Below are 14,624 nucleotides of genomic sequence, written 5' to 3'. Positions count from 1 at the left end.
AAAGTCTATCGCGATGCACTAAAATCGTATAAAGTAGAGATTACGAAAACACAATCCAAGTTTTATGAAACAAAGATTTTATCAGCACCTAACGGCCCTAGAGAAATTTAAAAAAAATTTAAATCCCTGACTACCCCTCCATTTACCACAGTGACCCCCGCTGTTTTACAAGGGCGCTGCAATAATTTAGCAGAGTTTTTTCAGGATAAGGTACAGGCGATTTACTCAGCCTTTTCGACAGTCACCACTTTTGACCATGAATCTCAGATGGAAGAAATTAGAGACCGTCGAGATCAGAGCCTGGAATCTTTGCCGCCCCTGGATTCAGACATAGCGATGTCTTTACTCAATAAACTTAAATCAGGTTCCCCAAAAGACCAGGCGCCCCCTACTGTGTTGCAGAAGGTTGCCCTAGAAGTAGCCCCCGTAATCGCAACACTCATTAACTCCTCACTGGCAGCAGGCAAGGTCCCTTCACTATGGAAGGAAGCGATGGTGAAGGCCCTGCTAAAAAAAAGGATCAGACCCGGAGGTAATGGCTAAATATCGCCCTATCTCCCTGCTCCCGGGAATAGCCAAAATAGCAGAGAAGCATGTCAACACTACCCTTTCCTCCTACCTGGAGGAACATGACTGCTTGCATTTGACACAGACTGGTTTTAGATCTCGTCAGGGCACTGAAACTGCCCTGATCGCCGTAGTGGAGGAGGCAAGGAAAATTATGGACTCAGGAGGATCAGCTGCAATAATCCTCCTTGATCTTAGTGCGGCTTTCGATACCGTCAACCATCAAATCCTTATTTCAAGATGTCACGAGATGGGGATGACTGATACCGCACTGAGATGGATAGCTTCCTTTTTGGAAGGCCGCACATTCCAGGTCTTTGAGGAGAATGTGACCTCTAGGAATGTGCCTTTGAAGAGTGGAGTGCCTCAGGGCTCATCACTTAGCCCCACTCTTTTTAATATTTACATGAGTCCTTTAGCCAAAATTGTGGAGGCATTTGGCATACAAATTGTCACGTATGCCGACGACACCCAGCTGATTGTCTCCCTTAAAGACTCAGGACAACCAGGAAGTAATCTCTCCAGATGCCTTGAGGAAATATTCGTCTGGATGAAACAGTCCTGCCTCCAGCTAAATGGAGCAAAAACAGACCTTATGCTGCTGGGAAAACCTTTGCCTCCAGACATGCCGTTGGCATGGCCTAGTTGTATGGGAAACCCGCCTACTCCTACAAACCACATCAAGAGCTTAGGAGTCTGGCTGGATGCAAGACTAGACATGAAGATACAGGCTAACAAGGTAGCTGGGTGCTGTTTCGGGATATTGAAGACAGCACGAAAGATCCTGCCTCTTCTCCCGTTTCATGCAAGAAAACTACTCCTCCAGGCACTAATTCTGTCACGTCTGAATTACGCTAATGCCCTATATTTAGGAGTCCCCCAGTCCACAATAGGCATACTGCAAAAGGTCCAGAACTGTGCGGCAAGAATTCTCTTGCAAATTTCGCGGAGAGAATCAGCGAAAGGAGCAATTAGACAATTGCACTGGCTTCCTATTTCAGAAAGGATTAAATTCAAGGCCCTCTGTGTCATGCATAAGATCATGGCCACGAACGGCCCTCTAATCCTTCAAAGGATAGTCACTCCATACCATCCCAGAAGGCACCTTCGCTCTGGAAATAAGCGCCTGGCTATGGTCCCGAGAATTTTCAGGTCCAGATGTGGAGGTCGCTGTTGCTCATATGTCGCATCCAAGACATGGAACACCCTCCCAGACTCCATCCGTATGGAGGAGGAATACCTGCCCTTTTGGCGGCTTCTGAAGACGCATCTTTTCCCTACTGTATAATTTAATCTGCTTTTCTGTTCGTCTGGTTCTCAGCGCTGGGAGGCCTTAGGGTAGCCATGCGCTTTATAAATGTCTCTTTCATTTCATTTCATTTCATTTCATGATGCAGGCATCAACTGTCTGTGTTAATTCTTTATAATAACCCGCAGGGTTTTTACGAGGATCCGGTAGAGTCTGTTTTAGGGCCAAAACTTCAGATCTCTTCCAGGGGACATGTACCCATATACGCTGAAAATGAGCAGGAATAGCTGGATTAGCACCTGCTCCTGCAACCTCTTCCTTCCATACTGGAGGAACCTCTCTCATGGGGTAATTTTTCAGTATCAGTTTAACCGACGGATCAGAATCAACGAAAGCCTGAGAGAACAATAAGGATCTATAAGAAATAAGTGTCGTTACAGCTTTCTCAACCTTAGATCCCACAATAAGTCCTTTATCAAAATCTGTCTGAACATCTAACAGACCCAGAGGAACCGAATTTAAATTCACATCCTCCCATTCTTTAATGAGAGTGTCACACATTACATTAAAAACATATCTTTGCGTGGGTGCATTCCATTGTGAGAAAGTAAGCATAATATCGAGCACACTATATTGAGGACCCTTTTTGATCCATTTTTGTGCGAGAGATTCCAATCTCTCTCGTTCTTCAGAATCTGGGAACTGACTACGAGATTGTCTTCGAGCAAAAGCCGGAGACACATTTAAAGCTTCAAAGAAAGGAGATAGAATACCAGTGACGGTATCCGTAAGACGCTTACGCACAGACGGAGAATTAGACATAAGAATAGGGGACAAGGTATTAGGCGAACTAATGGAAGGAGAACCGATATTTGCAGGAGGAGCAGAAGGTAAAGGAGATCGAAGATCAGGAGATGAGGGCAAAGAAGTTGAAGTTAAAGGAAAAACTGGCAGAGGCGGTAATACTGGAGGAGGCAAATGCGGAAGAGCCGGAACAGACGGAGGTACTACTGGCAGTTGAACAGGCTGTAACAACTGGGGTGCATTAGTACCTTGTACATAGGGCGGAGGCAACCTCAATAAATGAGACATTAGGGGATCTTCTTCTATATCTCTCTTATTATCGGAAGGGGAAACAGGCAACACCGGATAGCATTTATCTATTGCCATGCGATGCTGTCTCTCTGAAATTTCAGTCGCATTATCAATTTCATCATCCTTAAATTGTTGGACAGCCTGTATAATTGTCATACCTTGTGCTTTTCTATCTTGTTTTGCTTGCTTAATTTCCTTCTGTTTGGCTTCCTTACGCCAAAGGCGGAAAGAGTCAAACATTGCCGGCCGGGCTTTTCTTTTGAATAGAACTGCTTCTAAATTATCTAGCACATCAGGCTCAAAGCTACCATTTTCTGACCATTTTAGAACACCATCTTTCCTTGTGTATCGGGTCCATGCCTCGTTAAAGGCGATGGGGCCAATACCATGTTTTGAATAGAGCTCATATGTGGGAGTTCCAACCGAAGGAATCGGACAAGCCGGGAATCCCTATTACAACCAACGCAACAAAATTTTCCAAACTTAGTCAGACCAGGCATGTCGTGATTTCACTTGACTGTTCACAAACTTCAAGGGGCTAAAACTCAGTTTACGCAGCACAAATGCACTCACCCTCGGCTTCGGCTATTGCAATAGTCGAATCTAAGAAACCAGAAGATCAAAGTACTAAGAAAACAAAATTGTGGGAGCGACACACCAAATACTTAACTAAGGATGTCTTCTTACACCAACAGAGGCCCGTCTATCGTCTCGCCTTACCATACATCACCAAAGAAAGGGCCAAGGCAGGGCGGCAGTCAGGGCAGCGGTTGTCAGTAGCCGTCAGGAAGGAGTAACCACGCTGCAAAAGACCTTCGGACCACTTTCGACATACAGGGGTCGCTTAGTGTGGCTCGCGAACCCTCCGGAATTTTCTTGCGAGGTTTCTCACGACCTTCGGGCAGAACCGGTACCGCTGAAGCCGCCCCACGTTGGGCGCCAGTTGAAGAACCAGAACCTTTTGGGCCTGGCGGCGCAGGGTACGCCTTAATCTTCTAGGTTCTCCTGCTCAGCTACACAAAGGCATGGGACACTCTGTCGGCGTAAAAGATCGGATTTTATTAGCTGCAGCTAGTACAGTTATCCTAGAAGTACACAAGGTAGGTTCTCAGGAGACTGCCACTTCACTCTGTGGCGCACAATCTTATATACTATATAGATAACATATACATTAACCAAGTATACACCCAGAACATACAAGAAAGAGCCAATAAGGAAAGTTGGATAACAGGACAGAACCAATAGGAGAGTTTTGAAAACAAAAGTGTCAGATGACTTGAAGAAACCTCTCCTCCAACTATGTTTGTCACCCCTCCCTCAAACTAATTTATTAACGGATTTGTAACTAACTTGCAGGTGGCGAGATACGTTTGTGTGTGTTGGAGGACAGTTGTGAAACGAGAGAATGCTAGCAGAGGACAGTGAAGGCCAGACGATAAGATAAAGTCAGAGAAGAATAGTGTGAACCAACAGATAGTTGAGACGGGGATTAGAAAAACCAGACAGGGATTAGTATACTCGGCCAAACCTAACACCAGCTTTGCAAATAAAGGCAGAAGGCGTATTTTCGACACCAGGCTGCAGAAAAAGCAGAATAGACTTTGTTTGCCGTGCTGCCTGAGTGATGGCAACATAAAATGGCAGCGGAGCACAAAATGGCGGGTCGATTCGATCACGATCGAAAATCGAAGTTCCTCAACGTGTGGCAGAGAAAGCTGCAGTAGAAAATTCATTTACTCCAGCCAGGAATCCTTTTGTGATTTCTGGAAGAGTATATGAGGTATTTCTCACAGTCTACTTGAATGTACTGCTACAAATTCATTTTTGAATAGGGGCATAAGCATGGGTGGGTGCTATTGACTGCTACGGTCGGAATTCACCACCGCACATATGAATGTGGTCAGGTCAGTCATTGGAGCGAGGCAGGCACTACACTGTCCCCTGGGAGATGTTCGACCTGCTGAAGAATGACATAATGCTTCAGAGAAAGATTAGCACTCGCCCATACAGTAGCACCAGCAATGACCTGAGTGCATGTAGCATCTTGTACCTGTAGTATGGTGTGCAAGGGGCAGCATCATGCTACTGATAACTTGAAAAAGGTAATATGAAGACAAAGCATCTCTGCAATGGGCCTACCGAGTGGTGTGGTTGTGAGACTGACTGCATTGCCGTGCAGTGCCTTCTCTTTCTATGAAAGCTCCTACACTACTGTACAAATGGATTGGCTTTATAGAGACAGGATTCCATACATTATTTACTGACAATTCCCACATTGAATGGTGTGTTCCAAAGTGTGAATGACACTTGAACAAACAATGGATGAAGGGGATGAACATTTCCCCTTTCTCTATATTTCTTTCCGTTTCGTTCCTGTGTTCTCAATAATCCAGAGGGGAGTGGTCCCCTGACACATAGTTGCTTTCCATGGGTGGGGAGAGGATTTTTTTTAAAAGTTACTTGGCCATTGTTTCTACCTCCGTGAGGGCAAATTAACAATTTTCTGTGACCTGTCTCCACAAGGGGAGTGGAGGGCACTACTAGATCATCAAGACTCTACTGCCTCCTGCTCAACATTTGATCACTCTACAAGCATGCCATTGAGATCTGGGACACAATCACCTCCCTCACCCCTGATGTCGTCTTCCACACCGAGACCTGGCTCAATGCCCCATCTGCTCCCAACTTTGCCTAAGCATCTCCAAATGGCTACAAGATAGCACACCCGGACCGCATCAACAAATAGAAAGGAGAAATTGCCATTAACCACTAAGAAACCATCCACTGCACCACCTCTTCAGACGACACCACCACAATCATGCAACAGCTTCAATTTCCAACTCCAAATCAACAGAAAAACCACCATCTGTGGCACCCTTGCCTACAGACCTCCACGACCACGTCCCAGTTTCTGCAACACCATCCTCCAATTAATCGCCCCGCTCACCATCGCCTTCAAACACCACATCTCCCTCCTGAGACCTCACATTTCACCTCAACGACCTCAACAACACCAACACTGCCAAACCCCTAGGAAGCATGAACATCGGCCTCACCCAACTAGTCACCGACTCCACACACTACACAGGACACACACTCAACCCCATCTTTACGTCCAGAGTCAAGTACAGCCATGTTACTGAGCTCACCTAAACAGACCACGCCATCATCCACTTCACCATTATAGGATCCCCGGCAACACCACCAAGCTTCCCAGCACCTCACACAGCATTTGAAACAAAGTATCAGAGAGCTAATGGTGTGAAGATCTAGAAAGCACACTTACCTGAGGAGTACTTGATGGAAGTTTCACGGAGACGCTTTGAACCAACTTCCCAAACTCCTACCTTTTAACCTGTGAATTCTTAATAACACAAAGGTTAAGGGGTAAGGTATAGGGAGGAGGGCCGGATATGGACGCTGGTTTCTTCCTGTTGTCGACCTGCGAGGCAACAGGGGTAGACTTTAGACTCTGATCTTAGTGTTTTTATTAATAAGTAGTCACTTCTTGTTTTTATGTTCCTAAATATGCACTAAATAGAGTTCCTACCTGCGATAGTCAGGAGTCTTGTGTAGCGTCCGTGGAGTCTGTGTCGGAGATGGGTGATTTCCTAGGGGTGATGTCGTCTGGGAAATGCACCTCAGTCAGGTTTCTTGTGTTGAAATATTTATTGAGGCTCAAACAAAGAATAGCATATTAATCACTGACTTTCTTTACTTGGCTATAGCATGTGTGCTTTACTACCCTTTACTCGAGAACTTACTGCCTTTATTTTGCTTTCCAAAATTGTAGATATCCGTCACGTGATGTCTTTTAAAAGAAATTACCAAATAATTGTCATTACCATAACACAACAAGTTCTTTTACAAAAAATAATGTTCTAAATCTTTTTCTAGCTTTCCTGCAGAAAACGTTCCAAAAATTAGTCTCTGAATTTCTTTATTTAAGCTGTCTTGCGATCGGCGCCATGTTAATAAAGAAACTAATCACTTAGCTTTCCTGTTGTTGAATTCTTTTCCAGGGTCAAAGATCGAGTAGAAAATCAGAAGACGTCTTTTCTGAAGTCCGTGTTTCCTTGCAGCAAGGCAAAGAAGATTCCTGCTCGCAGAGATAAAGATCAGGTAAGTCGATGTCTTCTTTCTGCTCCGGTAGAAGGCTAAGCGAGTTCCAGAACACGGGTGTGGCTATTTATAGATTAACCACACCCAAGCTGTGACGCGCATGTTGCACGTCTTCCGTTTGCAGTGTCAGTGTTCCGATACTGAAAACGGAGCATAATTCAGTATGATATGCTGCGAGTTACTCCAAGATGCGCACATGCAAACCTGGCGATTCTCCAGCGGATGCCACAATGCTTTCCTCCAGAGAACGTCACAATGTTTAAACCAAAAATATACTGTATGTTATCAAACTTCATGTATTTTCTCATATGCAACAGACAAATGAACAGGAGCCAACAATGTCTCTACATTTACACAAATCAAAACCATGATTATCAATACACAAATTCCAATACACATTTTGGAGTGCAGGATGCATGGGACAGGGGTGGGTTTTATTTGGGGTAAAGAAAATCGCCACTACTCTACTACTGGGCATGATAAGCAGTTAGGAATGGTGGTTAAAAATAAGCTGATGCAGCTGAGTCATGATAGTACCCCCCTCTCAAAATCCCTCCCAAAACCAAAGGAATGGGTTTGGGTCTATCAGGATAGCAGGCATGAAAGGCTTTCACTATTCTTGGTGCAGTCCGTAAATTAGCTAAAGGTTCCCATGTTCGTTCCTCTGGGCCATAACCTTTCCTGTCCACTAGATAGTATAATTTGCCACAAATTCTCTTTGAATCTAAGATAGCTTTTACTTCTAATTCAGAGTTGCCTTCAACACTTATGGCTGGTGGAGCTAAGTTAATACGAGTTTCTGAATTATATGGTTTTATCAAAGATACGTGAAAAACTGGATGGAATTGGTATTTAGGAGGTAAGGTTAACTTAACGCTTACAGGATTGATGATCTTTTCTATGGTAAATGGACCAATAAACCTGGGGCAGAATTTCCTATTACCTTTTATCCGTACGTGTTTGGTAGATAACCATACCTTGTCTCCTACGACATAAGGGGGTTGAGCTGATCTATGAGTATCAGTTGTCTTTTTCTGATTTTCTTTTGCTTTAGCCAAATGAAAATGTGCTTGTTCCTGAAAAGACACCAAATCTTTTATGTAATCACATACTGAAGGGGATAACAAATACGAGTTAAATTGTCCTGGAATATTTTTAGGGTGGTGACCGTGTGCACAAAAAAATGGAGACATGTCTATAGATGAATGTTCTACATTATTGTAGGCGAATTCTAACATCCATAGAATCTCTGCCCATTCCAGATCGTTATTGTTCACGGTACAACGCACATATTGTTCTATGGTTTGATTTGTGCATTCTGTTAAACCATCTGTCGTGGGTGGTAACTAGGTGATGTGCGAACGTCCATGTTTAAAATTTTGCCTAAATGTTGCCAAAAATTAGATATGAATTGGGAAACCCTATCTGAAATTACTATGGACGGAATTCCATGTAATCGTATGACTTCTTTAGCAAAAATGTGAGTCATTTCTTTTGCAGATGGTAATTTCTTTAGGGGTATAAAATGAGCCATTCGAGTAACATGATCAATAACTGTAAGTATCGTGGTGAACCCTTCCTTGGTACGGCGTAGTTCCACTATAAAGTCTAGGGACTCAGTATGCCATGGTTGTGGGGGAATGGGCAAAGGAAGTAGCAAACCACTAGGGGCTTGATGTGATGACTTATTTTGAATGCAAAATGCACAATTATCTACATAAACTTGTATATCTTTAAACATGGAAGGCCACCAGAATCGTCGCTTAACTAACTGATGAGCCTTGGTAACTCCTGGGTGAGCTGACATAAGAGTATCATGATGTAATTGAATTACTTTTTTGTGTAAAATAGGAGTTGGCACAAACATCTGTTCATTCATGAATAACATATTGTTCTTCCATTGAAGTAAGGGGTACAGATGTTGTCAATGTTCTTTAGTTTTGTTTTGCAGTTCTTCTTGAACATCTTTTTCAACATCTTTAAAGGTAATGCCAACTTGAAAACATTGTGATGGCAAAATTGTTTGCGGTGAATCATGGAAACTATTACATTCTTCACTGAGTCCTATTCTTGACAAAGCATCTGCCTTGTTATTGTCTCTTCCTGGACGATATGTTATTACAAACTTATAATCATTAAAGAAGAGTGTCCATCTCAGTTGGCAAGCTGAAAGAGCTTTTACAGAACGTAAAGTTTGTAAATTACGATGATCCTTGTATATTGTAATAGGGTGACGAGCACCCAACAAGTAGTGGCGCCATTCTTCAAACACATCTTTAATGGCCAAAAGTTCTCTGTCGGCAATGGCATAGTGCTGTTCCACAGAGAATAATTTTCTGGAATAATAAGCTATGGGATGCATTTGACCTGTATCTCGATGTCTCTGTGAAAAAATTCCTCCGATAGCAAATTGTGAGGCATCAGCTTCTACTATGAATGGGGAAGTGGGGTCTGGATGCATAAGAATCAGAGCTGACGTGAATTGTTTGTTTAATATTTGGAAAGCTTGTTCAGCTGAATCATTCAATTCAAATTTTGTATTCTTACGCAATAATCTTGTGATTGGGGTTATGATTTGTGAGACATTTTGAATAAAAGGCCGATAAAAATTGGCGAACCCCAAAAAACTTTGAATTTGTTTTACTGAAGTGGGACTGGGCCATGTAAGAACTGCTTGAATCTTTTTTTAATCCATTTCTATGCCTGCAGGGCTAATGATATAACCCAAAAAGTCTACTTTGTTGGTATGGAACATGCTTTTTTCTAGTTTTACATATAAAGATTTTTTTTAAAGCTGGTGAAGAATGGCCCTCACTTGTTGTACATGTTCTGATACAGTTTTTGAATAAATAAGGATGTTGTCAATATATACTACACAGCATATATCTAAAAAATCTCTAAGCACTTCATTTATAAAAAACTGAAATGCTGCTGGAGCGTTGCAGAGTCTGAAGGGCATGACCTGATATTCATAAAGGCCAAATTTGGTACAAAAGGCCGTCTTCCATTCATCGCCCTCTCGGACTCTCACAAGGTGATATACTCTGTGCAAATCCAGCTTTGTATAAATGGTGGCATCCTTTATTTGGCCTTACAATGTAGGTATCAGAGGAAGAAGGTACCTGTTCTTAACCGTTACATTGTTAAGTGCATGATAGTCTATACACTGGCGCAACTCTCCCCCCTTCTTTGGTATAAAAAAAAGCGGCGAGGGGACTGGAGACTTAGAGTGTCTTATAAAGCCATTTGCTAGATATTTGTCTAGATATTCTCGTAGATGCTCGTTCTCCTTTTCGGTGAGAGCATAGATTCGGCTACATGGTAATGTTGCCCCTGGTACCAAATCTATTCGACAATCAAAATCTCTATGTGGTGGTAAGGTATTAGCCTTTTTTTGTCTAACACGTCTAATAAGTCTGAATACTCAGCAGGTACTCCATCCAAGAATAATATGTTTTTGGACTCCTTTGGAAAGTCACGACCTTGATTGAGATGTTTAGTCATGTGTTGTGGAAGACAGTGGGTGTGACAACAATCTGAGTCAAACATGATGGTCTTTTGTACCCAATCTATTTTTGAGTTCTGCTGAATCAACCAAGGAACCCCAAGGATAAGACAAAACTGAGGTGCATCTATGACATCAAAGGTGATATGTTCCCTATGATGAGTAGAACCAGTCATGATCAGTGTTTCTGTATGAAATTGTATTAAACCCAAAGTCAATTCTTTACCGTCAACTGCCCTCACTATTTCTGGTCTAGCTTTCGGTTCTGTGTTTAATCCTAGAATGTGTAAAAATTGAGTATCAATAAAATTGCCTGGGGCTCCTGAGTCAATAAGAGCATCCACAGACCATGATCGTTCTTTATCTATTTATGATTGTAACATTACTCTTATGCTAAGGTGATGATAAGTGGCTTCTGGGGCAGTGGAGGCCAAACTAACTTACTCACTCGATAAACTGACCTCATCTTTCATCGAACTACTTAGTTTTCTGGGTGTTGTATAGCTGCTACATCATTAGATGTTGCCTTAGGTTTGTTTGGACGATTAGGACATTCTTTTACGAAATGTCCCGCCTTTCCACAATAGAGACATTGATTTAATTTTCATCTTTTCTCTTTCTCTTCTTTAGAGAGGGTTCCTCGTATAGTTCCTATTTGCATGGGTTCTCCCAGATCAGTTTTGAGGGAAGACTCTACTTTAGTACTGGTTTTGTCCCGAAACATGAACATCTTATGTTCATTTCGTCCTTTTTCATTCTTTAGCTCTGACAATCTGTGATTAAATTTAACAACAAGATCAATAAAATCTTCAATATCTTCTGGAGGATCTAAGATTTGGGTAACCATATCTTTTAGCTCATCTCTAAGTCCCCTATAAAAAAGAGAAACTCTTTTTTCTTCAGGCCAAGCTGCTTCAATAACTAGTCTATTGAATTGGGAAATATAATGTAACAAATCAGTAGATCCCTGTTTTAAATGTAATAATTTGTGATCTGCAGATTGTACAAAAACATGTTTAGCAAAATGTTTCTTCATCGTATTTTTAAATCTTCTTAAATCATAGAGGATCGGATTGTCTCTATCTACAATGGGTACTGACCATAGAGCTGCGCCTCCTCCTAAATAGGAGAGAATAAATGCTATTTTGGAGGAATCATCAGGAAATGCGGCTGGCTTTGCAATAAAATACAAATGACATTCATTTAAGAAAATAGTAAACTTATTACTGTCTCCATAGAAGCGTTTTGGGGCTGCTAAAGGAATTCTTATTGGAGTTACTACTTGAATCTGAGTTGGGGTTGAAGATGAAGAAGTACTACTATGCAATGTTTGCATAGCGTGTTGGAATGAAGATGGTTTAAGGATGGGTTTCTGAGAGGCAGCAAAACTCCAGGAAGCAGTCTGCGGGATATTGGAAGCTTGTGTATGTGAAGCTTGCATGGAGGTTTGAAGAGCCAATACGTCTCTTCGAAGTGCAGCATTTTCTACCTGAATATTAGTTAACATTGCAGCTATATCCTGAAAGGAGATTTCCGAAGTTTGATTCATAGCGTCTGGGTGAAGCAATTTTACGTGGGCTTAGCCTTCTGTCAAGATCTAGAAAGCACTCTTACCTGAGGAGTACTTGATGAAGATTTCACGGAGACGCTTTCAACCAACTTCTCAAAATTGTACCTTTTAACCTGTGAATTCTTAATAACGCGAAGGGTAAGGGGTAAGGTATAGGGCGGAGGGCCAGATATGGACGCTGGCTTCTTCCTGTTGTCGACCTGCGAGGCAACAGGGGTAGACTTTAGACTCTGATCTTAGTGTTTTTAGTAATAAGTAGTCACTTCTTGTTTTTATGTTCCTAAATATGCACTAAATAGAATTCCTACCTGCGATAGTCAGGAGACTTGTATAGCGTCCGTGGAGTCTGTGACGGAGATGGGTGATTTGCTAGGGGAAATGCACCTCAGTCAGGTTTATTGTGTTGAATTATTTCTTGAGGCTAAAACAAAGAATAGCGTATTAATAACTGACTTTCTTTACTTGGCTATAGCATGTATACTTTAGTACCCTTTACTCCGCAACTTAATGCCTTTATTTTGCTTTCCAAAATTGTAGATATCCGTCACATGATGTCTTTTAAAAGAAATTACCAAATAATTGTCATTACCATAACACAACAAGTTCTTTTACAAAAAATAATGTTCTAAATCTTTTTCTAGCTTTCTTGCAGAAAACGTTCCAAAAATTAGTCTCTGAATTTCTTTATTTAAGCTGTTTTGTGATGGGCGCCATGTTAATAAAGAAACTAATCACTTAGCTTTCCTGTTGTTGATTTCTTTTCCAGGGTCAAAGATCGAGTAGAAAATCAGAAGACGTCTTTTCTGAATTCCGTGTTTCCTTGCAGCAAGGCGAAGAAGATTCCTGCGCACAGAGATAAAGATCAGGTACGTCGATGTCTTCTTTCTGCTCCGGTGGAAGGCTAAGCGACTTCCAGAACACGGGTGTGGCTATTTATAGACTAGCCACACCCGAGCTGTGACACTCACGTTGCACGTCTTCCGTTTGCAGCATCATTGTTCCGATACTGAAAACGGAGCTTAATTCAGTATGGCATGCCAAGAGTTACTCCAAGATTCGCACATGCAGCATCATTGTTCTAATACTGAAAACGGAGCTTAAATCAGTATGGCATGCTGTGAGTTACTCCAAGATGCGCACATGCAAACCTGGCGATTCTCCAGCAGATGCCACAATGCTTTCCTCCAGAGAGCGTCACAATGTTTAAACCAAAAATATACTGTAATCAAACCTCATGTATTTTCTCATATGCAACAGACAAATGAATAGGAGCCCACAATGTCTCTACATTTACACAAATCAAAACCATGATTACCAATACACAAATTCCAATACACATTTTGGAGTGCAGGATGCATGGGACAGGGGTGGGTTTTATTTGAGGTAAAGAAAATCGCCACTACTCTACTACTGCGCATGATAAGCAGTTAAAATGGTGGTTGAAAATAAGCTGATGCAGCTGAGTCATGACAGTGGACCAATCCCCTCAACATTTTCCACCTTGACACCACAACCAACCTAGAACGGGCTGACAAGAACTTCTGCACCTGGGATCACCAATTGCGCCAACAGAGTCGCCCCTGTCAAGCCTACCAAACTCAAGGGACCCACCAAACAGGCCAGTTGGGACACCACAGAACTGAGAACCACGAAACGCAACTGAAAGCAATAAGAAAGGAAAGGGCGCACCTGCAAGGAATCCACAGACCAAGCCACATATAAGTTAGCCCGCAATGAATACCACCAACTACTGAAAGAGAAAAAGAGGAGCACCCTGGTCGACACATTGAAGCTAGATCTAACCACAGCAAAGAACTCTTCAACATCTTCAGAGAGCTTGCAAACCCCTGAGCCACCGAAAACATCATCACCCCTTCTCAGGACCTCTGCAACACCCTAGCGCACTTCTTTCATTTCAAGATCTCCACTATCAACAAAATCTTCGAACCACAACCCACTACCGCCAAAACCATCAGCCTCCTCGCGCCCACTGATGCAAACCCCTATGCTATTTCTGACCACTTGCTCACCACCTGGGACCAGCTAACTACACAACTAACCACAGCCATCATGAACTTCACCCACTCAGGAAACACCTGGCCCTAACACATTTTTAATCTTGGGAGCAAAATAATCAGCAACGAGCTCACTATCTTCTTCAACTTATCCATAACCACAACAACCTTCTCCGAAGTATGGAAACATGCAGAAATCAAACCCCTTCTCAAGGAACCTTCTGACAATCCTGGCAAACTTAAGAACTACTGCCCCAACTCTCTGCTCCCCTTTCAAACCAAAGTCCTTGAAAAGGCCATCAACCGCCAACTCACAGAACACCTGGAGATCAACATTCTTCTGGACCCCTCCTATATGGATTCCACACCAACCACAGCACTAAAAAAGCCCTGATTGCTGCCACTGATGACATTAGAACCCTCCTCAACCGGGGAGAATTGGCGGCCCTGATCCTCCTTGACCTCTCAGCAGCATTCAATGCCGTATCCCACCACACCCTT

This window comes from Triturus cristatus, chromosome 3_1 (genome assembly GCF_964204655.1).
Source record: "Triturus cristatus chromosome 3_1, aTriCri1.1, whole genome shotgun sequence".
NCBI lineage: Eukaryota > Metazoa > Chordata > Amphibia > Caudata > Salamandridae > Triturus > Triturus cristatus.
The sequence above is the reverse complement of the archived record's forward strand: the minus strand, read 5'-3'. Positions refer to the sequence as shown.